This window comes from Callithrix jacchus, chromosome 15 (genome assembly GCF_049354715.1).
Source record: "Callithrix jacchus isolate 240 chromosome 15, calJac240_pri, whole genome shotgun sequence".
Lineage (NCBI taxonomy): Eukaryota > Metazoa > Chordata > Mammalia > Primates > Cebidae > Callithrix > Callithrix jacchus.
Window position 1 is genome coordinate 15,319,998 of NC_133516.1, and position 25,714 is coordinate 15,345,711.

Here is a 25,714-nt window from a genome sequence, read left to right on the forward strand (position 1 = left end):
TCTGAGTCTCTAAGCCCCGATTTCCTCTTCTGCAAAGTGGGGATAGTAATACATGCATCCCAGGGTAATGATTAAATGGAGAAGCTTATTTGAAAGTGTTTTAGAAGTGCTATGCAAAAGTATAAAATATAGTTGTTAAAGATAGTCTGTTCCGTTAAGGTTGTCCATTTTTTAAAGCCTAATTATTATACTACTTGCTAACGTGTCTGCTTCCTAAGAAACAGCAATTCAGGTTAGCAACTCTGTCTCCACGTTCCTAAAGATAGTAATATTTTAACATGAAAGGAGCTGGCGGACTTTGAGACCACCAGAGTGTATATCTGCCCCCCGCCTGGAATTCCGCAGTTTCACTGGAGTTGCTTGCAGTGGATTTCCCAGGAACTTTGTGTTTACTTGACAATGAAGGAGACACCTACCCATCCAAGATCCTGCTTTGATGATTGCCTATCAGGAGACAGATGGTGGAAAGAGGGGAAGGAGGTATGAGTGAGTAGGGAGCCGAAGAAGGAGGCTTTTCTTCTTTCTGTTGTATTTTGGGCAAAGGATGTTAAACTTTATGCTTTAATGAGCTTGTAAAAAGGCTAATTTGGGTTCACTACATTACTCTAGGTCTGTTTTCTGCTATGTCTGGTCAGGAGATGCTGCCGTGGAATTCTTCACTGTTGTCCCTGGAGGGGAAACTTTTCACCGGGACTGCTGGGAAGAGCCACAGAGAGGAAAAGGTTCTAACTCCATAAATGACCATTCACTTCAAAGTCTGCCCAGCCCACAGAACGTTTGAAAGGATCAGTCTATTTTTAGCAATCCTGGTCACGTCTTTATCTCCTGTTAACCAATTTTGGGGGACAAAATATCACAACATGTTAGAAACTGAGGGAGCCCCAAGTGCTAGCATTTCCCTCTATCCATTCTTCCTATCTGCTGCTGCCAGAGTAACTTCCGAGAGTTTAGACTCCAGAGCCCTCCCTTTGTTCAAATCCTTCAAAGCCTCAGATCCCTCATCCATAAAATGGACATAATAATAATTAGACATAGGCTTTTATGGAAGATAGATGAAACATTTATAAACAGCCTACAATAGGATTGGTCACACAGTAGGTTCTTAATAAATGGAGTTATTGTTATTACTGCCTTAATAAAGTAGAGAGTCCTTAAAATGGCATTCAGGACCCTCCATGAAGTCAAACTGGAGGGATAAACAAATATTGGTCCCAGCTCACTCATCCACTTGCCCTTCTGGTAAACTTCTCAAGGACATGGGCATGCATGCTCCCTGGCTTCATCTTCCAAACACACCTTGCACCTGCCCTCCCCCATCCTGCTCAGGTTACTCCCAGGGCTGGGAGAACTGCCTTTTTTTTCTCTCTTGCTCCCTCTATAGTGCCTCTTAAATTCACCCAGTTGAAGTTAATTATCCTCTCTCCTGCACTTCTATTGAAACTTGTTTATAATTTATTCCAGTACTTACAACAGACTGCCTTGTATTACAATTACTTGTATATGCTTCATACCCATTGTCCTGCTCCATCCATGGAACAGCAATTTATCCTCCTTAGACGACGACATCTTGTTTTCCTATTACCCACAAGTATTGGATATAGTAGGGAATCAATCATATGAACCTGAATTTAAAGAAGACAACTACTTGCCCCTATTGGCTCCAAGATTCTACAATTACAGGAAGGTTTATTCCCATTTTCAAATCTTGCTAAAGAACTTCCTCTCACCAAGCACCTATCATGAGCCAGGCACTACGCAGACTTGGATGTTAACCCTTTCAAGAGCGCTGTGAGGACAGAACCATCATCCTCACTTTACTCAGAAGTGGATGGCTCAGGATCTCCCAGGCTGTATGCGGTGGAGGCACTATTAGAAACCAGAAGCCACAGTGTGCTGTGCGCTTCCTTTAAGAGAGCTTCTCTCACACTGAGCTTGTCTTAATTTTCATTCTACAGCACTTATGAACAAATTGAACTGTATTCTATAAAACTGGCTTATTGTTGCTTGGGCTATATTTTTTATGTCCTTGTCTGGATTCTCCAAGTAGATTTTAATATAGTTGTAGGGCAACAAAATAATAGAAGTAAACATTTATTAAGCATTTATAATGTATTTAGCATTTTATACACACACATCCTAAGAAGATGTTATTAATCCTATTCCATAAGGAGTTTCAGTGGGGTAGGTGCTACTGGCGAGAGTTACTACCTGGGAAAGCTACAGAGACTACTTTTCCACCCTACAAATTTGTTGTTATTTCAACCACCAGAATACCGGCTGCATCTCAGCCCTCAATGTTTGTTGAATGAGTGATAGGATCTCTTTTATCTCTCACCTATGCTCTTACCTAAATCCCTGGCCCCTACATAGCCTGTGAAGTGACAGATCAGTACTTGCTCTCTTCTCCCACTGGAGAAGAAAATGGAAGAATGAGAGAGGAGGCATGGTTCCCTACGGAACAGACAGAGGCAGTCTCAGGAGATGAGGCTTCAGCCCAGGCGGAAGTGACGTGACATCTCTCCTGGGCTAGATGTTCAGTAGGTGTGTTCCTCACATCGCTTGGGTCAGACTTTTCCACGTGCCTGTTAAAATGCCTATTCCTGGGCTCTACCCTGACCCACTGAATGTGCCTCCTCCCTAGAGGGAGAGACTAGAAATCTACATTTTGAACAAGCCCTGCAGGTGACTTACCCCGAAGTCTGAGCATGACAGCCCAGTCTAAGCATCTCTTCAGGTATCCCTTTTGACCTTAGCAGCTGCCGCAAACACAGCACGCGTTTCCCCAAGTATCAGCATTCACAATAAATAAATTAAAAACAATGGAAAATTTCATTTCATTGCTTCCCAGTATTGCCCCTTGTCCAAAGGTTACAGTGTAGTCTGACACATTGCCTATGTCTATTTCATGATGCATAAAAGAAAAGGGTGATCCACAGTTCATAGCGTTAGTGCTTCCTATTACTCTCCTTTGCAAATCTCTCGAGTTGGAGCTATGTTGTCAGTTCCTCTTCTGAACACAGTTCTATGAGAAAGTGTATTCTGACTTTCAAACAACAATTTCATAAATAAATTTGCAGAATACAACATGTTCCTACATAGAGAACTGTCTGTATTTTAATGTTTTTGTACTTATTTGTTCCTGAGAAAAAGATTTTTACAATTGGCCCAAGAAGGATGCAGACTAGGGACTCTGAATTTTTCCAAATCACCATCTCACAGCTCTCTGGCTAGCGTCATAGCTTACTGTATTCTGTAAATTGTTTCTAGGTGTTTCTGGGAGTTTTGCCAATTAGGGATATATAAATTAGAGGTGTAGAAAGTAGACTTATTTTCCTCTCATTTGTGAGTTCGATCACTTAACAAATGCTTCTTGGGCACTGCCAGTAAGTAGATGCCGTGCTGGCCATGAGATTCAGACAGGGCTGTTGCTTTCCATCTCTGAGGGGTCCAGGGTGGAGCAAACATTACAGACCACACAGGGGAAATGTCGGTGGTAAGAAGATACCGTGGGATGAAAGTCTAAAGAGAGAGTTGAACAGTCTGTGGAGGGAGAATGAAAGAGAAATCGCAAATGCCTACCAGGAATTCTACTGATTGATTGTTTGAGATGGGGGTCTCACTCTGTCTCCCAGGCTGGAGTGCAGTAGTGTGATCATAGTTCACTGCAGCCTTGACTGCCTAGGTTCAAACCCAGCCATAGCTGCAATAGCCTCCAATGGGACTTCCCAGGAAAAATGTCAAACTTGAGGGATAAACAAATATTGGTCTTGGCTACTCTGGTTGTTCATCTTCTCAGAAATAGGACCTGGGGAGGTGACTTCCTCAGACAGGGTCTGCCCAGTAGTTTCCATCATATTGGGTTCCATATCCTTAAATGAAAAATTTGAAAATGGCGCCTCAAACTCAACATGCCCCACATTCGCTTGTATCCTAGTGCCCCACAAATGTGCATCTCCCCTGTGTTCCTTTCCTTAAAAAATGGCTCCCATTCTCTGCAAATTCAGCCAAGCTAGGAACCTGGGGTTAGCTGAGACTTTCCCTCTCCTGGGCCTCCTCCTCCTCTCCTGGACCCCCTTCCACTTTCAGACCCTGAGCAATGACAATTTGTTTTGCTTTCTTGTTGATTTCCAAGCCTCCAGCCTCAGCCTCCTGTGTAGCTGGGACCACAGGTGTACACTACCATGCCTGGCTAATTTCTTTTCTCTTTTCTTTTATTTCTTTTTTTTTCTTCCCCTCCCTCCCTCCCTCCTTCCTTCCTCCCTTCCCCCCTCCCTCCCCCCCTCCTTCCTTCCCTCCCTCCCTCCCTCCTTCCTTCCTTCCTTCCTTCCTTCCTTCCTTCCTTCCTTCCTTCCTTCCTTCCTTCCTTCCTTCCTGCTTTCGACATGAGGTCTTGCTATGTTGCCAAGGCTGGTCTTGAACTCTTGGGTTCAAGTGATTCTCCCACTTTGGCCTTTCAAAGTGCTGGGATTACAGGAATGAGCTATCATGGCTGACTTAGCATTTATATAATGAGAGAAAAGCATCTGGACTGTAACCTCTATTACTGTGAATGTTCCCAACCTCTGCTGGGCTAGGGATTGCACAAGCAGAGCTCCCTCGGTATTTGTAGCAATAGAAAAAATCCCTGTGTTAGGGTGTAGAGGCAAGGGAAATGGACTAGGGCAATTTTTCAAGTGGGTGAGGGCAGAGGATGCTAACTGAAAGGTGGAAGACAGGGAGGACCCCACATTCTATAGTCTGTAGGAACTACAAGCTCAATTTCTTCAGAGAGAATCTAAACCTACTCCCCTACCACTTCCTCTTTTTGGTCCTGGTTGTGTCCACTGATATTAAAAAAATAATAAATCCCATCCTTAAAAATTTTTTTTAGAGATGAGGTCTCGCTCTGTCACTCAGGCTGGAGTGCAATGGTGTGATCATAGTTCACTGCAGCCTCAACTCCTGGGCTCTAGCAATCCTCCCACCTCAGCCTCCTGAGTAGCTGAGACTAGAGACATGTGACACCATGCCTGGCTAATTAAAACAAATAAACAAACAATTTTATTTTGGTAGAGACGGAGTCTCATTATGATGCCCAGGCCGGTCCCAAACTCCTGGCCTCCAGTGTCAACTCTTTTTTTGCAAGGCGTCTTTGCAGATGAGTGATGGCAGCTTCCTTGTTTTCCCCCTCCTCTCCCTCAGAGCATTCACTCATTCATTCCAACACCCAGTCAATAAACATTTATTTAGAAAACATTCGTTACATGCCTACTTTTCCAGGAACTGTGTCAGGTGTGGGAGAATGGAGCCCTGCATTTACATGGGAGGACTGGCATGTGGACATATGGTGACACTATGGCCTCACAAGCAATCCACGAGAGAGGAGCACAGGGAGGCCAACAAGGTGGCTGGCAGGACTTCTCAGGGACAGATGGTGGCGTCCCATCTGTGTCCTGAAGTCTAGTCCAGGCCTTCCGTCAGCCCTCTGAGACATGGTACTGCCCACTGACAACTGCAGGCAGTGGCGGTCCCAGGGTCCTACCAAGTGGTGGGCTGGAGGCAGGGTGGGCCCAATTTCTGCATCCAGTGACATCTGGTGCTAGTTTCAAGCCAGCCATGGTGGGAGTATTTACGGCACAGAAATCTGCAAATGCTATAAATCAGGACTCTCCCCTGCCCATGAGAGCTGATGCCAAATATTTGCTAGAACAACATTGGTCCTACCATGCCATTCCACCCCTAATGCCCTGTAGAAACTAACATAGGGACGAGCAAGAGATGCAACCTAGCTTCCGGTTCTAACGTGAGTGGTCTGCCTGCTTTTCCTTCTCCTGCTTCCACCAAGGTCATGGTTGAACATTCCCTGGGGACTCTCAGAGTGACTCCTGTCCTTCACTGCATACCTCAATAGAAGCCGTAATGAGTTGCTGGGAGTGATGGTTTGTGGCACCATGTTAAGAATCACAGTAAGCTTGTTTCAGATGGTGGGTTCTCGCATGGCTCATGCAGGTACGAAAGGTAGAGACTCTGGCACGTGGCTATTTTCATGTTTCTCCCAGAAATATCACTGTCAGCGGAGAAAAATAACTTGTGTCTTCCTCCTCAGGAATTGAGGCAAAACTTGAAAACTTGAAGTACATCGCTGCATGCTTTAGCTTTTCTTTTTACTTGTGCCATGTTTGTTCATTACAATTTATAGAAATGTGGGCTGCGACTCCATGATCTTTTCATGGTTGCTTAATATAGAAATAAAGAATAGACAAAAGAAAAAGAAAAAACAATAAAGGAATAAACAGTAGAAATGTGTTGTTTATCCTCTTGTGTTTGGGTGGGGAAGAGTCCCAGATTGAACTCCCAAGGCTGAGTTGTGGATAAGCACAAATGATCATTGAGCTAGTTTGTTATAGATGACTGCCTGCTTTTCATATTTGAGACGAATTAAACTAGAAAAAGAAATACACTGAGACATTTGCTTTCGTGGCCTGGGTGTTGATGTTACCTCATCTGTGTAGCATTAAGAAAAGGGGGTGGGGTGGGGAATAGGAACTCAGCCAATTTGCCATCAATCCACAAAGTAAGAATCAGCTCCTTTTGCTGGATTCTGGATGCATGTTTTTCGGCTCTCTTCTGCTGACAATTATATTTAATGGTAATTTACGAAATTGATTGATGCCATTTAGTCCTATGCAGTTTTATAATTAATTTCTAATCTTCTCTGGAACCTCAAAGATACAGAGAAGAAAGGAAGGGAAAGAATGAAAATGCTCATCATGTGCCTACTGTGTGCCAGTTACTCTCTCTTATGCCATTTCAGTCTCACAATCATCCTTTAAGGGAGAGAAGACCCTAACACCTGGGAAGTGAGATGAGCTGTCCAAGGTCACACCCCTGGGGTGACGGTAGCAGGAAGCAGACTCAGTCCTGTTGGGCCTCAGGACCCAGGCTCCTTCTACGTTGTTGCTTCTCCTCATAATCACCAGATGTTTTCAAAATCCAGAGAAGCTGATGCCAAACTCATTTTTTCACGAACCAAGCAGGGCCCCAGAGCTCCTTGAGCAGGGAGATATGTCCAGGGGATGTCCTGTGATCAGTGTCCCCGTAGAGCTGTGGGCATTTGGCCAGAGTGCCCCCAAGGGATGTAAGATCATTCCTGTAGTTGTGAGGCAGGGGGAACCAACCCAAGAGCAGCTGGAAGAAGAAAAATGGAGGAAAAAGAGCAGTAACAACCACTGAAATCAACCCATCCCCTCCTCCGCACTGGTCACCCTTCTGGGCCAGTGCTCATCCTGACCCCATAAGGAAGGTATTAGTATAAACATTTTAAAGATGAAGAAGAAACTGAGCCTTAGAGAGTTGACACAACTTGTCCAAAGTCACATGACCAAGTTTTCTCCCGGAATTTGAACCAAAGATGATAGGGCTCTAAAGTCTGTGCTCTTTCCGTTGTGCCAATCCATCCTCTGGAGGTAACTTTGAGGTCCATTTGCTTTTTCTCTCCCATTGCAGACCACTTTGGGGATTTCTTTGTTGCTGGTCATGTTTTCTTTTTCTATTTTATTGTCCCTGCATATTATTTATCTTTATGCTTTTCCCTGATATTCTCCCCATCATTGTGGCTTTTCCTCCCTAAATAGCAGTGGTCATCTGGGGTCATCTTTGGCCTCTTTCTGCAGGTGCACAAACCTTTTCCCTTCTGTTGGAGCTGCTGCACTCCCCCTTCCATGCCTGAAACCAGCATAGAAAAAGCATATCTGCAACCAGCATACCTAGAGGGTGAGGGCCAAATAAGAGAAAGGGTAGGTTTTGCTGTTCTGTACAGTGAGTGAGATTTCTTGGTAGGAAACGCAGAAGCATTTCTCAACCCAGCCATAGCTGCAGTAGCCTCTAATGGGACTTCCCAGGAAAAATGTCAAACTGGAGGGATAAACAAATATTGGTCTTGGCTACTCTGGCTGTTTATCTTCCTAGAAATAGGACCTGGGGAGGTGACTTCCTCAGACAGGGTCTGCCCAGTAGTTTCCATCATATTGGGTTCCATATCATCAAATGGAAAATTTGAAAATGGCACCTCAAACTCAAGATATCCCATATGCAGCTTGTATCCTAGTACCCCGCAAATGTGCCTCTCCCCTCTGTTCCTTTCCTTAGAATATGTATGGCTCCCACTCTCTGCAAATTCAGCCAAGCTAGGAACCTCGGGGTTAGCTGAGACTTCCCCCTCCTGGGCCTCCTTCTTCCTCTCCTGGACTCCCTTCCACCTTCAGTCCCTGAGGAATGACAATTCGTTTTGCTTTCTTGTTGATCTCCAAATCTGCTGCGAGAGAGGAAGATTCCTCATTGCTGCACTTCCTGCCTTCGTTTAGGCTTGCATCCTCTCTCCCTGGACAGCTGTGCTGGCCTCTTGGTCATTTTCTGTGCCACAAGTATTGTTATGCCAGTCCAGTTTCCCAATCTACACCTTCTGTCCTGCAGCCAGAATTAGCTTCCCAAAGTACAGATCTAATCATATTACTCTCCATGATTTTATCTTGTTACAATCTCACCGATACTTTCAATATAAAATCCTAAACTCCTTTGCCCAACCTGTAAGATCCTTCGTGATTTGGCCCCTGCTTACCTTGTTTTGATTCATTTTTACCTCCTCCCACTGTTCTTATGCTCCACACATTTTTGAACTACTTCATTTGGACGTTTAAGTAGTTATCAGTCCTTGTTGCTCTCCTAAAAATAGGTTTGGTTTTGTTTTGTTTTTTTGAGACAGGGTCTTGCCCAGGTTAGAGTGCAGTGGTGTGATCATGGCTCACTGCAGCCTCATCCTCCTGGGTTCCAGTGATCCTCCTGCCTCAGCCTCCGGAGTAGCTGAGACTACAGGCATTCATCACCATGCCTTGCTAATTTTTGTATTTTTTTGTAAAGACGGGGTTTCACCATGTTGCCCAGGCTCATCTCGAACTCCTCAGTTCAGGCAATCTACCTGCCTTGGCCTCCCAAAGTGCTGGGATTACAGGCATGAGCCACTGTGTCTGGCCAAAATATGTGTTTTTATCACCATTTTTAAGTGAAGAATCTAAGCCTCAACTCACAGAGCTGGTAAGTGGCAAAATCTGATTTTAAAGACAAGCCTCGCTGACTCTGAAGATTTTCAAGACAAGCCTCGCCAACTCTGACAGACTGGGGGAGCCGGGCGTACTTTGTGGAGTCCACCGGGTCTGCAATGAGGAAGAGGTGGAGATGGAAACAGCGCGACTCAGAAAGCCCTGACATCATCTCATGGTACCCCCGTCACTTTTCTCTGACCCACATGATGTTGCAGATGTTAGGGGTGACTGAGCCCCAAGATTAATAATCATTGCAAAACTCACCGTGGCCAAGGAGAAAGCAAACCATTCATCATGTGAACTGTGCTCAGATTCCATTGCTTGAGTTTAATCAGACTAATGAACCAGCTGGCTTCCTTTCTAAAATGATTTCTCCTGTTTCCATAACTGAATAACAACTGGAACCAGGGATAGAATGTCATCCGTTCTTTATTCCCCCTCCCCTCTCCTCCTAAGCCCAAACTGATCTCTGCTTCTTTCTGAACTTCAGCCTTATTCTCTCACACTCCAGACCAACTTTCTCCAGATGGCAGAAAACAATGAAATCTTGTCTTGGTTCTAACTTTAAAATCCCAGGGAAGGAGTCTGATTGACATGAGTGAAGTGCCGACTCTTGGACCAGCCATCTGTGGCCTAACCGGAGGAGAAGATCCTAGACGCTCCAGCTGAATCCACGGGGCTGGAATGAAGTTCCACGGAGCTCCCTTAAAGGATCTGAAGGACAGAGTGAGAGACAACAAGCCAAAAGTTAGAGGGAAATCCATCTTGGCTCAAGAAAAGAAAGAAGTCCTAATGGTCAGAGATGACAAAGAGATTCTCCTGCAGCTTCTAGAAGAATATAACACATTTTTCATGTGATTCCCTCATGTGCTTTACTCAGAGTCAGCCAGGCTTCCTCTTTGTTTGGGAAAAGTGTTTTGTAGGTTTTGTTTCAGAGTGCAGAGGATGTGATCTATAGGCCCTTACAGGATGCCTAAGTATGTCATGCTGGCCTGAACCTTTCCTTGTTCAGCAGTAATAATAACAGTGATGGCTTCTGAATGTCATGGCATTAATGTCATACTTTATCTTACTTAATCTTTGAATGAGCCCGTTAGGGTAAGTAGTATCTCATTTTTCATATAAGGAAACCAAGAGTGGGAAAAGTTAAGCAACTTGCTCTAAGTTACTCAGTTACTAAGTGGTAGAGCTGGGATTCGACCTGCAAAGCCTTGCTATATTAATCACTGCCCTCTATTGCCTTCAAGACCCATCCTCCAGGGCCAACTCTATCTGTGTCTTTTTGGGGCAGGATAAGTGCCTGATTGACATTCAATTGGCCCTGAGGCTTTTGAAATGATGGTTTTAGCATGAAAAATGTCAGTGCTAGAGAGGATGAGTGACCAGGAGAGACATTGGGGTAGGGGTGGGAATGGTCTAAAAGCACAAGATTGGCCAGGCACGGTGGCCCATGCCTGCAATCCCAGCACTTTGGGAGGCTAAGGCAGGTGGATCACCTGAGGTCAGAAGTTTGAGACCAGACTGGCCAACATGGGGAAACCCTGTCTGTACTAAAAATTCAAAAATTAGCCAGGTGTGGTGGTGCTCACCTGTAATCCCAGCTACTCGGGAGGCTGAAGCAGGAGAATCACTTGAACCTGTGAGATGGAGGGCACAGTGAGCCAAGACCATGCCACTGCACTCCAGCCTGGGTGGCAGAGTAAGACTTCTTTAAAAAGAAAAGCAGAAGATGAACATTTATTCCTCCACTCATTCCACAAACATTTGCGGAATTCCTAATACTCTAGAGATAACTCAAAGTACCTTCTAGTCTACTCCATACTCTGCATTCTAAGGGCATCCCAACCGAGAGGACTTGCCTTGGTGAGTGGTCATGAACATTTGAGTACCCGTGTCTTATGCCATGTGGCAGCCCACGCACTGATACCCTGACTGGCCCATTTGGGCACTTGACACAAGGATGGCCAACTAACCTAGAGGTTAGCCCGTGGATGTAACTTGAGCTTGCCTTGAAAAGATGAGCTGGGACAGAAGGACCCTCCTGCTCTGAAAACCCGAGCCAAGAGACACAGAGAGAAGTTGCCAATTAGCTCTGGGAAGAGAGGGACAAACGTGGGTGTGGTGCTGGAGTGGCCATATGGATGATTGGGTGACCATATATCCCAGTTTGCCAAGGAGATATCTCAGCATAATTATGACTCGGACTCCTCTCCCTCTCTTAAGTATCCAAATTTGGATTAAAAAAACTATTCAATCACCCTAATTATGGATCATGATGGGATGCGGAGTGAGAGAAGAAGAGGAAGGAGAGGCCAGCTGGGGTCAGGCCTTGAAAAGCCCTGTGGATCAGGCTAAGGAGTCTTGATTTTTATGCTGGAGGTAATGGGGATTTTAAGCATGGGAAGCATGAGTTCAGATTTTTTTGCTTTTAGAAAGTACTCTGATAAAGCATGAGCAGTGGATCCGAGATGGGTGGAAGTGGAGGCAAAGGGATCACCTGGAAGGCTCATTGAACAATCCAAAGAAAGGCTGGCTGGAACTAGACCACGTGACGGCAGAGATGAGAAGACAGATACGCTTGAGGAATAACCAGGAGAAAGAGTTGAAAGGATTTTGGAGACTGATTAAATTTGGGGGATGAGGGAGAGAAAGGTGTTAGGGGATATGGATCATGAAGGGATGCGGAGCGGGAGAAGAAGATGGGGGAGAGACGAGAATGGGGTCAGGCCTCAAAAAGCCCTGTGGATCAGGCTAAGGAGTCTTGATTTTTACACTGAAGGGAATGGGGATTTTAAACATGGGAAGCATGAGTTCAGATTTTTTGCTCTCTGAGCAAGTTTCTTGTTTGGGCCACTTGTGAACAATGCCACCTTTCACCTAGAAGGTGTTGCTGGTGGCAGGAAGATAGAGAGCATAGCTTTGAACATGTTGGTTTTGAAGGCCATTGTGTTACTCTGAGTTCTCCAGAGAAACAGAGCAATAAGAGGATGGATGGATGGATAGATCTATCGATATATTAAAGGAATTGGCTCACACCATTGTGGAGGTTGAGAAGTCCCACAATCTGCCATCCACAAGCTGGCAAACGGGGAAAGCCAGTGATATCTGTAGTTGGAGTCTAAAGGCTCAAGAACCAGGAGAGCTTCAATGTCAGAGGCAGGAGAAAATGGATATCCCAGCTCAGGAAGAAAGAGATGAATTTTCTCTTCCCCTCCTTTTTGTTCTATTTGGGCTGTCGACACATTGGATGGCACCACTCACATTGGTGAGGGCGATCTTCCATACTCAGTCTACTGATTCCAGTGCCAATCTCTTTCAGAAACACCCTCTCAGACACACCCGGAAGCAATGTCTTCTCTGCTATCTGGGGATCCTTTAGCCCTTTCAAGCTGACATGTAAAATTAACCTTTGCAGCTTTCAATGTGGCATCTAAATGATTAAAACGCAATTAAGGAAGAGGGTTCTGGGCTGAAGATGCTGAATGGTGTGTGGTTGTCAGGGAGGTAGTTTCATTCATGGGAATGGAAAGATCACCCAGAAAAGATGAGTAGGGTGAGGAGAAGGAGGGTGAGAGAGATGAGTGGTGAGGCCAACCCTCACAGCTGTCTGTACTTCTGTGTTTCTTACTCTCCTTTGTATTCTAGTTATATTTTTTCTTGTCATTCTCCACCATAGACTGCAATCTTTTTGAGGTCTGGCACCCTTGTAATCCCTGAGTCACTCAGCACAGTGCATTTGCATAGCATATTGTTAGCATGCATTTGGTACTGAATGATTCGAGAGTTTTAAAGGCCCATGAGATTGACCATCAGGAGATCACTGGTGACCTTAGGTGGGTATTTTTTCATGATGTGCTGGGGCAGATGCAAGGCTGTAATGAAACATGGAACAGAGGGTGAAGGGAATACAAACCAGTAACTCAAGCTGCAGTCTCGGCTGCCTCACTTTCCTCTAGCTCATCATCTTGTTACAGTAGGCAGCTAGTCAGACACGAGCAGGGCAGGAGAGTGTCACCTCTGACCAGGAATGTCAGGCGACCATCAGGGGAAGATCAGGTGGGGTTAAGCTGTCTCCCTAAAATAATAATTGGTCACAGCCAGTGCCAGAGAAAGGCAGTCTCCCAGTAGATGGAAAAGATCTGACACTGGTGGTCAGCATCTTCCCAATAAGATCTCAAGCTCTCAAAACCCAAGAGTTGGGCGAGTGGGCTCAAGCATGTACACTAAGAGGAAAAATGGCAGAGTTTGACAGGTGTGTGACCTTCATGGAACACTGCACATGCAGCTCCTTCCACATGCCGGCAGGCCACTGTGCGTGCAGAGAGCCCACCCAAAGGGAAGGATCGGGGAGGAGAGACGCAGACTCTGGAAGCACGCCACCATCTAAAACCCCAAGTCAAAGGCCAAACTGTGCACTTGATATCTCACGTCATCCACTTGGCCCTCTTCCAAGTGCACTTTCCTCCCTTTTGTTCCTGCTCTAAAACTTTTTAATAAACTTTCACTCCTGCTCTAAGACTTGGCTTGATCTCTCACTCTGCCCTATGCCCCTCAGTCGAATTCTTTCTTGTGAGGAAGCAAGAACTGAGGTTGCTGCAGACCTGTATGGATTCACTGCTGCTAATATAATTTGGTACCATGTGACTCAGATACGGTCCCTAGTGGTAGCACTCTCCCACCTCACATTTTGAAGGAGATATTTTTAATTATTCTTGAAAAAAGGAATTGAGTCACTTGGGAGGGGCAAGAGCAAACAGAAGAGTCAGAATGTTTATTGACCTGTTTTGTTTTTCCCTTTAAGGGAAATGCCCCTAGGAAAACAACAGTACCACAACGTAATAAGAAGCAGATTGAACCTCAGCTCTGTACTTGGGAAGGGCACCATTCAGATAGTTCAGAATCATAGGAAAAGCTTTGGAATTTGAAATCAGATCAACCTGGGGCCAGTGTCCAGGTCTATTCTGTAAACTTTGTAAAGCTTCAACATCTCTGAATATCAAGTTACTCATCAGAGAAATGGGCATAATAATGAGTACCTTTCAGTTTGCATAGCTAATCCATGGATAGCAGAAACTGAAATGTACAGAGGTTTTATGTTACATACTCAAGTCACTTGGCTAGTAAATGACAGAACTGGGATTTCAACCCAGCTGTCCTCAATTTGGATGCTTTTGTAATTTCTAGGGTACACTGCTGCCTGGTACATGGATAACTTGTATATGCCCTCAACTCCACTTTGGAATGAAGCAAGGCATGAATAACTAGAGAAATGCTCAGATCAAGAGTATATAAAATCCTCTTCCCTTCCCTCATTTTCCTTGGGACCTTAGGAAAACCTCTGTTATCACTGAGGTTTCTCATCTATAGAAGGATGGGAAAGTATAGGGCCCACTACACAGGCGAATTTTGAGGCTTAGAAGAGTTAACGTCAACAAAAGCACCCAGCAGTATTTACCTAGTAGGTGCTAATGAAATGGTAACTAACGGTGATTCTAACTTTGAGGTCTGGAGTTAGCTCCTCTAACAAGCTTTGTTGATAACGACGGTGATTGTTGCTCTGGTGGAGGGAGTCATGGTAAGAAAAGCGTTGGCTAACATTTGTAGAACACTGGCAAGTCTTCATGTGCCAGGAAGTAAGTCTCATTTAAATTCACAACAACGCTCCTAAACAGATGTCATGATTTATTCCTATCTTACAGATTAAGAAAGAGGACAAGTAACATGCCCAACGTCATCTAGTTAGTAAGCAGTAGAACAGGGATCAAATCCAGGGCTCAGGCTATCAGTGATCTTTCCACCTCCAGTGGGTTCCAACACATGAACCCCAGGGTTTGGTCATAATTTATTCCCTTTGTGGGGCCTTTGTGCTAAAAAGGAAGTAGGAAGGCTCCTTACAAGCAGACCCGTTTGGCTCCCTGACTGTGATTCTGGGCTTTTGAGGACAGTGCTCCAGATAGGCTGGACTGGGAGGGTCATTGTCTCCAAATGGCTCCTTAGCCCCAGCCTGTACTTCTGTGGCCCTGTGACCTGCCAGTTCCCACTGGGAGACCCTGCCAGCCTTGCTGAGGCCAATGGGAGGGAGAGGGTGTGGGCTAAAGGCTGGAGAGACCCTCACACAGAGACAGAGGGAGAGAAGCAGAGCGAGAAAACCCTCTGAGTGGACTGAGTGGACAGGCAGCAGGGAGTCTGCAGTCCACTCATCTGTGTGCACTGAGGCTGAGAGCTGTGCGGAAGCCACTGCCAGGCAGCACCATTCCAATGCGGGCCGTCAACCAGTCAAGGCTCACAGGCACCGTTTTGAGCTTATGGGGGTTCTGGTCCCATTCCCTGCTTGTCCTTTATCCTCTGCCCAACAATGGGATCGGCTTGTGGGTATGGTGTGTACATTCCCACACCACAGAAGCAGAAGCAAGTGAAAGTCCAGAACCCAGACCCAGGACTGTGTCCGCTCACTCTCCCTGTGAAGCCGCTCTGAAGGCCTCTCCCCCAGATTGTTGGCAAAGCTGCAGAGCTTCTGATTCAGTGACATTTTACAGGATCACTGTGTTCTTTAGAGCCATTTGAGATAGAACGGAGAACAGGAAGGCCGCTGTCTCGGAGGATTAGATCAAGAATGGTGTTCCCCCAGCAGCTGAAGGCTGCAGGGTCCCAGAGCAGCGGGAGAGAAGTGGGAAGGAGCCAACACCCCTTGTGTTCCAGGACTGACATCGCATTTTTCACATACTGTCTTTTAATCCTCTCAGGAATACTAGAAAGTGGGCAAAACTGTCCCCATTTACAGGTAGAGAAAACTGAGGCCGAGAGGCATAAAAGTGACTTGCCTAAGATAATTCAGTGAGGTAAGTAGCCTAAAGGTTTTAACATTGGTTTTCTCTAATGCTCCATGATGACTCTGTCTGTATGTCATACATGCTGCAAGCTTTGCCACCAGCTGGGATTCCTAAGACACACCGCTGGTTTATAAGGCAATGCTGAATGGTGTGAGTTAGAGAGGCTTCATTGTGCCTCATCCCCTTCTATAGACTCCTAATCTAAGTCTGTCAGAAATTCTCATGGAAAGGCCAAAAAATTTTGGAGTGGCAGGAAAATGTGTAGGTGATTGAGTTGAAATTTCCAATGCATGGATGAAAGTTACAGTACTGAAGCAGTTTGCTAGTTTGTACTCAGAGATTTATATATTATAAAGGACTTTACAAAGGGAGGAATTGTTAGAAGAAATAGTAACTAAGTGGCCGGGTATGGTGGCTCATGCCTGTAATCCCAGCACTTTGGGAGCCCAAGGTAGGCGGATCACCTGAGGTCAGGAGTTTAAGACCAGCCTGGCCAATATGGTGAAAACCCTTTTCTACTAAAAATATAAAAAATTAGCCAGGCATGGTAGTGGGTACCTGTAATCTCAGTTACTGGGTAGGCTGAGGCATGAGAATCTCATTGCACTCCAGCCTGGGCAATAAGAGCGAAACTCTGTCTCAAAAACTAAAAATGAAAAAAAAAAAAAAGAAAGAAATAGTAAGAAGTGAGGTTTGACCCCACAAAGCATAGGCTTACACAGCAAACACCCAGAATTATGTGGTGGCAGTGGTCGTGATGGAGGTGCTGTGGGACTGGTAACAGTAGTGGTGGTGGCAGTAATGATGGTCACGATGGAGGTGAGGTGGAGGTAATGATGGAGATGAGAATGACAATAATTACAATAATGAGGGAGGTGGTGGCCATGATGGCGTTGGTAGCTGTAGTGGTGGACATAGCAGTGATGATGGGAAGGGAGGACAATGGGGGGTGGTAGTGGAGGTAGAGGTGGTGATGATGGTGGCAGTGGACATAGTAAGCAGTGGTGGAAGCTATATTGGCAGAGGAGGTGATGATGGCCAGTGATGAAGGTAGTGGTGGTTGGAGATGAAGGTAGAGGTGGAGGAGGAGGGGCTAGGGTGGTGATAGTGGTTAGAGATGGAGAGGGAGGAGATAATAGAGGACAAAGGTGGGAAATGGGGGTAGGGGTGGTCTTGCGGGAGAAAGAGGGTTTTACTCTCTAAGATTTAGTGCATGTTGGACTCCCCAAAGCCTGAGGCACCAGTACACGTGGGAAAGCCCCAGGCCCAGTATTGGCAGAGGGTGATTTTCTTCCCAGGTTCTATAGTTGGCTTTGTTTGTCCCCTCCAAATCTCATAGTGAAATCTGATCCCCAATGTTGGGGTGAGCTTCATGGGAGGTGTTTGGGTCATGAGGTGATTGGGTCATGGGTGGACCCCTCATGAATAGATAATGCCCTCCCTGAGTCAGAGGGTGGGGAAGGTGTTGGCTGAGTTCTCACTCTGTTGGTTCCCATGAGAGCTGGTTGTTCAAAGAGCCTGGCACCACACCCTGCCCTTGCTTCCTGTCTTGCCACATGACCTCTGTATATGCCAGCTCTACTGTGCCTTCTGCCTTGAAGGAAAGAAGCCTGAGGCCCTCACTGGAAGCGGATACTGGTGCCATGCTCCTTGTACGGCCTGTAGAACCATGAGCCAAATCTCTTTCCTTTATAAATTACCCAGCCTTGGGTTTTCCTTTACATTAATAGCAACACAAATGGACTAAGATGCCAGGACACTAAACAGTTGTCCAGATTGCCCCAGTGTAACTCATCCCCATGAGGAGAATGGATAAGTCCATGGCTCTCTCCTGGCCTGTATGGCTAAGGGTGCTGCTTGGCTCTCGTGTCTGCCTAGGCTGGAATCCTGCATGACAAAGCCATTGGCCTTCATTCCCATGTGGCCAGGGGCTAGAGACCTCAGGCCTGGTAGAGCTATCTAAGCTGCTGTGGAAATGGTTACAATGGAAACATTCAGGTCCATACACTCTAACACATTTCCTCTGACAGGCACGTATGTACTCACACACCCTGACACATATGCACACATGTCTCTGCACACATCCACAGAGTTTCTGCATAAGCTCATGCTGATTGTCTTGAAGAGTCAGTGGACGGAGGATGGAGTGTGTGCTTAAAGTGCAACATGTCTGCCTCCACCCTCCTGATCTGAGGTGGTTACAGAGTGCTGGCAGCGTTGCCACGGACTCAGCCACTGAAACACCACCAGTGAAGGGAAATCACGTTTGCCTCTCTGAAGTGACAGTGCACCAGATGAAGACTCACAAAGGGTGGCCTGGATAGCAGCTATTGATGGCCACCCACTTGTTTCCAGGCTTGCCCTCTGTTTCGTTCTAGTGACCCTCTCATCTGCCAGGAGTAATATACGGGATATTTGATGACAGCATCCTCCATTCTGTGTTAACTGTATTGACTTGCATGGCTCGTTGGCTTCCCTTTGCAAGTGGCTAGTTGCAAGGCTAGCTTATTATAGCCTTGATCTGTAAGACTCCTGCTGTTTATTATGCTCCACAGTATTCCTTCCCCACGAAAACATGTATGGTTCATACCCCATGCACCCGTCTATCCATCACCTCAAGCACTCCCAGCAGAACCACCCAAATTATAGATTCACTGAGGTGCCTTTCTTTAATACGATTCCTTACTTCCGCACGTGGGGTAAATAATAATCTCTACAGCAGGAAGGCAGAAGAGTGTGTGAATGTCATTCCTTCTTTGGTGTTCAATGAAAGGAAAGAGGGCTGGGGACACAGATGTGGAAGCTCTTTTGTGTTTTCAAGGCCACATTAACTACAGTGCAAGGAGTCAACCCAAAACTCAGACAGTCTCCAGGAACACAGGGCCCAACTCAACCACACCACACATACAGCTACCTAGGTCTACAGGCTGTAAAGACAGCCACCAGACAGTCCCCACCTAGACGGCTTTGCACAAGACAATGGCATATGTTGGTACCTAGCAGTTCTCCAGAGACCCAATTTTAAGGGTTTCTTTTATATCCTAATTGCCTCCATGAAGACAAGTCAGCCCACGGCAACTATAGCCCTTTGAAATTCTGGACAGTAACTCAGAGATTAGCCATAAACCACACCATGTTATCTGCAGACATAAGGCTTAGGCACTGTGTGTACCTGGCAACAACGTCCCTGCCACCCTGCCTAAATTCCACCCTAGATACAAGGAGAGGCCGTCAAATTCCAGCAAACCAAAGAAGCAAAGGCCGGTTTTAAGGAAATTCCCATTTACTTGAAAAAATAATACCCAGACCCCCTGCAACAAATTCTGCTGACTGCCAAGAGAACGTACCAACAGAATCCTGATTTTATTCCAGCACTCATCCGTGACCAACGTGAAGTCCTGCCCTGGCATCTGTTTCTGGTCCGCGTGTGAGAATGCGTATTTGCCTTCATTGATACACAGATTGCGTCATGCCCAGGCCTTCAGTTATGTCAGATAATACATTTCCTTATTGTTTCAATCAGTTTGTTTCAACGTGTTCTGTTCCTTCTAGCCACAAAGATACTGAGATGCTCTGCAAGGCTAGCTGGAGAGGAAGATTCCCCATGCAAAGAGAAGCGGAGAACACTACAGCCCTGCTCTCCTATCCTGAAGGTCACCTCCCGTGGCGACCTCAGAGGGCACTGCTCCTCTTTAATGCCCTAACCACAATTCTTTTAAAAGCCATCCATAGAGCAGAGGGCAGGCTGGAGTATTTAAACAACCCTATCCCAGTGCTCTGGGATATCAATAGGACGATAAGCATGGAGAATAATTTGTAACTAGATAATCCGGTTTTCAACATATGACTCCGTTTTCTTCAGATTGTGGCATTGGTTTTCATTCAGTCTTTATATGATGGGCTCCACCTAGCATCATAGAATCATGCCTTAGAGATCTGTTCTCTTTGGCATCTAATCTGGAAGAAAGAGAGAGAGAGAGAGAGAGGGAATTTTCTCTCTCACTTCTCAGTTTCTGGTTTCAGGCACTACCTCTTCCTACAGTGATTGACTCAGAAGGGCCACATTTCCCAGTCATAGGAAGAGGTCCTACTTAAGGCCACAATAGCTGCATAGGTGCAATAAATATTTATTGAATAATGAATGAGAAGGAAACTCCATCCCTGTTGAATACAGTGACTCCAGCACTGATACAAGAGCCAGAAATAGTCTATCTATAAGGGGGATAAGATAATTATTTCTTTTTAAGACATTCAGTGAGCCATACCTTTCTACCTACCATGAACCCCCAGAACAGCTAGGCCCATGCCTCTACAGCCCATGCTGAGCACAACATGAAGAGGTATTACAGCATCTCCTCCAACCCACACTGGCAGTGGAGTGTGATAGGAGTGGAATACGGGCCCACTGCCTGGCCTTGGCCCCTTTTCTGCCATCTGCTTGTTGTGTGAACTTAAGCAAGTTATTTAGTTCTGTGGGCCTCAGTTCCTCTTGTGCAAGCCTACTATATATGTTGCCACGGTGATGAAAAGAATGAAGCACTTTCCTAATATGCGGTAGTTTTAGTTATTAGTAACCGCTTAGCCAGGTTCACACTTCTTTCCTTGACCTATTTCAGACGCCCCCAGCTATCTCTTTATAGTTCATTCTTCTGTTGATCCTCAATGTCATCCTCAAATTTGGCACACAAATGATTCCTTCCCAAGTTCCAATACTGGTGCTGACAATGTCCCACAGACGTTCTTGGAGAAAGACTTTCGGTATTTCCAGACCCTAGAACTCTTCTTGTCTAGATGTGACCCCGGGGTGCACTTCTACCCATCACATCTAGACAGGACTCTGGTGGCAGCCAGAGAAGATGGTCCCCAGCTGAAGAAGAGCCTGGGAGGCAGCCCCCGTGGAAATGTCAGAAAGGCGCATGGCTCTCACTTGAGCCTTTGTGATCTCAGCAATATGAATGATATGACTGGATCGAATGGCACACCCCCATGCCAGTTTGAGAAGGGAAGCAATCTGGGAACTGCCAGCATACTAAAGAGTTTGATCTCTCTCAATAAGGCCTGTCTGCCTGGGGTGGACCAGAGCCGACAGAACCTCCTGGGGCTACTATCGCCAGATGCCTTTCAATGGGTTTTGCCATTGATCTCAATCAATACAAGGAGACAGAAACGGGGCTGATAAATAAAAAGCAATCCAGGCCTGAAAGGCTTATGCTTCAAAATCCTCACCATTTCGAATAAATTTACTCAGTATTGCACGGCATCTCCCACGAGCCAGTCACTAACTATACTTGGCCCTGAGATTACAAAGATGAATAAAAGGCACATGTGTCCTGGAGAGGCCCAGAGTCTCCAGAGAGAGGCAGGCGTGGGGATGGGGGCAGAGGAGGGTAATGCAAAGGGTGCACTAAGGAAACTGGTCAGTTCACCTGGGAGTAGGAGGTCAGAAACGTCTTCACAGAGGAAGTGACTCAGATATCATCAGTTCCGTGACATTTACTGACTGACAAAACAGCACTAATTTCTGTGCTAAACGATTTCAATGGGCATTACCACATTTATGCTTCACAAAAATCGTATAAAGTAGATATTATTTCTGTGATTTTCAAAGATGCACAAAGGTAAGTCCAAAAGTTGCATGGCTAATCATGATGTTGGAGCTCTGACAGGAGTTTAGCTGTCAGTCTGACCACTCAAGTGCCCCAGCTCTGGGGCTTTGTTTTGTCTATGCACATAAGCCATAGTTATTTATACAAGGGATGCCCAGATGTTTACTCTTCATTCTGGTGACAATGAAATACGTGCAAAAGAAACTCACAGACAGAGCAGCTAAGGTAAACCTCCCTCCCTCATATCCCTATGCTCTCTCAGTTTCCAAGGCATTGAACTTGGCAAGAATATTATTTGCCCCCTAAAGTCACTATTCTTCTCTGTTCTATTACATTGCCCTTGATATTGACATAGGAAGGCCTGTTGCCAAGGAATTCAGAATAGAATGGGCTGGGGAAGAAGTGGGAGAGGAAGGGAGAGTGGGGAGAGGAGAGAGTGCTACTTGGGCTGTGAGCACTGAGGGGTGGCGGAAGTAAGAAGAGGGTGAGAGTGGAGGCAGTGGCAAAATCAAATGGGGAGAGTGAAGAGAAGGTAGACCAGAGACTCAGGGAGAATGAGCAGAAAGAGCCATAGCTAGGATCAAAAAGGATAGGCAAGGAGGAACCACAGAGCTGAGTTCTCTATCCTGAGTTATTTCCACAGATTCAATCAATCCTGATTACTCTGCCTTGATCTTTGTGTCCCAGACCTGAAGGCCTCATTGGGAGATACTGTGCTGATTTTTTTTTTTTTTTTTTAACACACAGACTCAAGTAATGGAAGTACCTGTTTCTGGGGGAAGGGAACTCAGTAAACCTGGTTTCACTAAGCCCCAGGCTGTCTATCAGTGAAGGAGGGTATTGGCTGAGTTAATCTCTAGGGACTTTTTCCACTTTGTTTTTCCAGGATTGCTGAGCTTGCCCATTTTCCCTGGATTTGGTTGGAGAGAAGAGACTAAGAGTCTGGAATTTGAGCCAACTCTGCAGGTGCATGGCAAGAAGCAGCAGATTTAAGACAGAACCAATACATTGGCTTAGGGCTGCTGCAATTGCCAAACATGTTATTTAAGGAAGACTGTCTTAGTCCTACCCTCATTCATGTGGCTTTCCCAAAAATTGTTTTGTCACTATATTTCCTTTTTCTCAAATATGGTAATCTCTAACTGAACACTTACCTAGAGGCAGAAGAAGCTGCTGTAGTGTGCAAGCCCCTAGCCCAGTAGTGCAGGGTGAGTAACGCCCCTCAAAACGATCAGGTCCAAATCATGGTAATGGTAAAGGCCACCTTACTTAGAAAAAGGGTTTTTGCAGAAGTGATTAAGTTAAATTTTAAATTTTAGTTTTCTTTTATAATTTTATTTTTTAGTAGAGATGGAGTCTCACTATTGCCCAAGCTGGTCTTGAACTTCCGGCCTCAAGTGATCCACCCACCTTAGCTTCCCAAAGTGCTGGGATTACAGACATGAACCACTGTGCCGGTGATGAAGCTAAAAATTCTGAGATGAGGAGATTATTCTAGATTGTCCAGGTGGACCCTGAATAAATCACATCTGTCCTTATAAGTGGGAGCCAGAGGGAGAGTTGACACACATAGAGGAGAAGGCCATTTGAAGACACTGGCCTTGAAGGCTGGAATGAGTGATATAGGCATAAGCCAAGGAATGCCAGCAGCCACCAGAAGCTGGAAGGGGCGAGGAAAAAATGCTCCCCTATAACCTCCAGGGGGATTGTGACCCTGTGGACACTTTGATTTCCACCCAGTAATACTGATTTTGGACTTTTGGTCTCTACAATGATGAGACAATAAACTTCTGTTTTTAGGGTACTAGGTTTGGTTGTAATTTGTTACAGCAGCCATAGGAAACTAATACACTCAGCCTTATCCTACCTACAACACCTACGTGTTCTTCTACATCCATACCCTGCATTCTGAACATGCCATGGGCTGGTCATTTCCCTTGGAGGGCTGATCTTCCAGTTCAGTTCGTTACTTACTTGTGATGGGCAGAGGACTTACTTTCTCCAAGCCTGTTTTCTCATCTGTAAAACAGGAATGACAATCCCTGACTAGCTTGTTGTTGTCATGTTAGGACTACATGATATAATGGACTTAAAGACTGTTACCTTTAGAGCTTGACATATATATGCCAGGAATCATTCATTGATTTTCATTAAATTGTGTTTTCTGGACATAATCCTGGGCAGATCCATACTGATATTAGCACACAGTCCTGAGGAAATGCAATTCAGGGTCAGGTTGGGAAAACTTTGTGGCCCTTGCTAGCTTTGACATTCCTTAATGCTTGTTTTCTCTAATTCTGTGTGGCAGGAAGCAGCAGGACAAGATGTGAATGATCTAAAGGACAGTGATGGATGCAAACCCTTTCCCAGCCCCCCTACACTGGAGTCACTGACATGCTTTATCCACAAACTCATCAAGACCATAAAAATCCTTAGTGTACTCATGACCTTTGTACCACCAAGGTGAAAGGATGTGGCATAATCCAATAAGTGTGGACAATCTCTTATTTGCTTTGTATCTCTAGTACCTAGGTTGGAAAGCCCAATAAATGTTTGTTGGATGAATGAAGGAATGGATAGATATATGATTATTAAAGAAAGTGAATGAGTCCTGAACACCCACATAACCTCACAACCTTCTCATATCCTCCAATGTTTCTTTTGACTATATTTTTAGGTTTTAGCCTCTGTTCCCCTGTCTTGAACTGTCTCCCTGGATCCCTGTTCTGAACTTGGCTGGGACAAACTTTTGCAAGTCTCTATCAAGAGTCACTACCAATATCAAAGACACAATGAGAAGATAAAACCACAGGCTAATAGTCCTGATGAATATAGAAGCAAAAATTTTCAACAAAATACTAGCAGACAGAATCTAGCAACACATCAAAAACTCAATTCGCCGTGGTTAAATAGGCTTTATTTGTGGGATGCAAGGTTGGTTCAACTTATGCAAATCAATAAATATGATTCACCACATAGACAGAATTTTAAAAAACCACATGATCATCTCAGTAGCTATGGAAAAAGTTTTTCATAAAATCCAAAATTCCTTTATGATACCCAGAAATAAACTTAACAAACTAGGCATTGAAGGAAATACTTCAAAATAATAAGAGCCTTCTATGACAAACCCACAGACAATACCATACTGAACAGGAAAAAGCTGGAAGCATTCCTCTTAAGAACAGGAACAAGACAAGGATGCTCATTCTCACCACTCTTATTTAACATCGTACTGGACATTGTAGCCAGAGCAATCAGGCAAGAGAAAGAAATAAAAGCATCCAAATAGGAAAAGAAGAAGTTGAATTATCTCTCTTCACTGATGATATAATTCTATACCTAGAAAACCCTAAATGCTCCACCTAAACGTTTGTAGAACTAACAAATTACTTCAGTAAAATTTCAGAATACAACATAAATGTACAGAAAATTAGTAGCATTTTCAGGAATGTTCTGGGGGATTAAAAAAAGAAACACAAATCAGTAGCATTTCTATACACAAATAATGTTCAAGCTGAGAGCCAAATCAAGAACACATTCTCATTTACAAAAACTATAAAACGAAAAAAAGACCTAGAAATACATCCAACCAAGGAGGTGAAAGATTTCTACAAGGAGGACTACAAAGCTGAAAGAAATGATAAATAATACCAACAGATGGAAAATATTCCATGCTCATAAGCTGGAAGAATCAATATTGTTAAAATGGCCATACTGCCCAAAGCAATCTACAGATTTAATACTATTCCTATCAAACTACCAATGTCACTTTTTACAGAACAAGGAAATACTATTCTAAAATTTATATGGAATCAAAAAAGAGCCCAAATAGCCAAAGCAATCCTAAGCAAAAAGAACAAAGCGGGAAGTATCACATTACCAAACTTTGAATTATACTACAAGACTACAGTAACCAAAACAGCATGGTACTGGTACAAAAACAGACCCATAGACCAATGGAACAGAATAGAGAATCCAGAAATAAAGCTGCACACCTACAGCAATCTGATCTTTGACAAAGTCAACAAAAATAAGCAATGCTGAAAGATCTCCCTGTTAATAAATAATGCTGGGATAACTAGCTAGGCATATGCAGAAGATTGAAATGGAACCCCTTCCTTGTAATTTATATGAAAATTAACTCAAGATGGATTAAAGATTTAAATGTATGACTTCAAACTATAAGAATCTTAGAAGA

General features: G+C 44.8%; 1 long non-coding RNA gene across 1 annotated transcript in view; it reads left to right on the forward strand.

The window, feature by feature from the left end:
* LOC144579498 (uncharacterized) overlaps positions 1-23,944 on the forward strand; it is a 28,839-nt gene extending 4,895 nt beyond the window's left edge. The window contains exons 2-3 of the long non-coding RNA XR_013527190.1: positions 22,400-22,479; positions 23,822-23,944. This is a non-coding gene — a long non-coding RNA (uncharacterized LOC144579498). The remainder of the gene's footprint in view (positions 1-22,399; positions 22,480-23,821) is intronic.
* Positions 23,945-25,714: the final 1,770 nt, after the last annotated feature.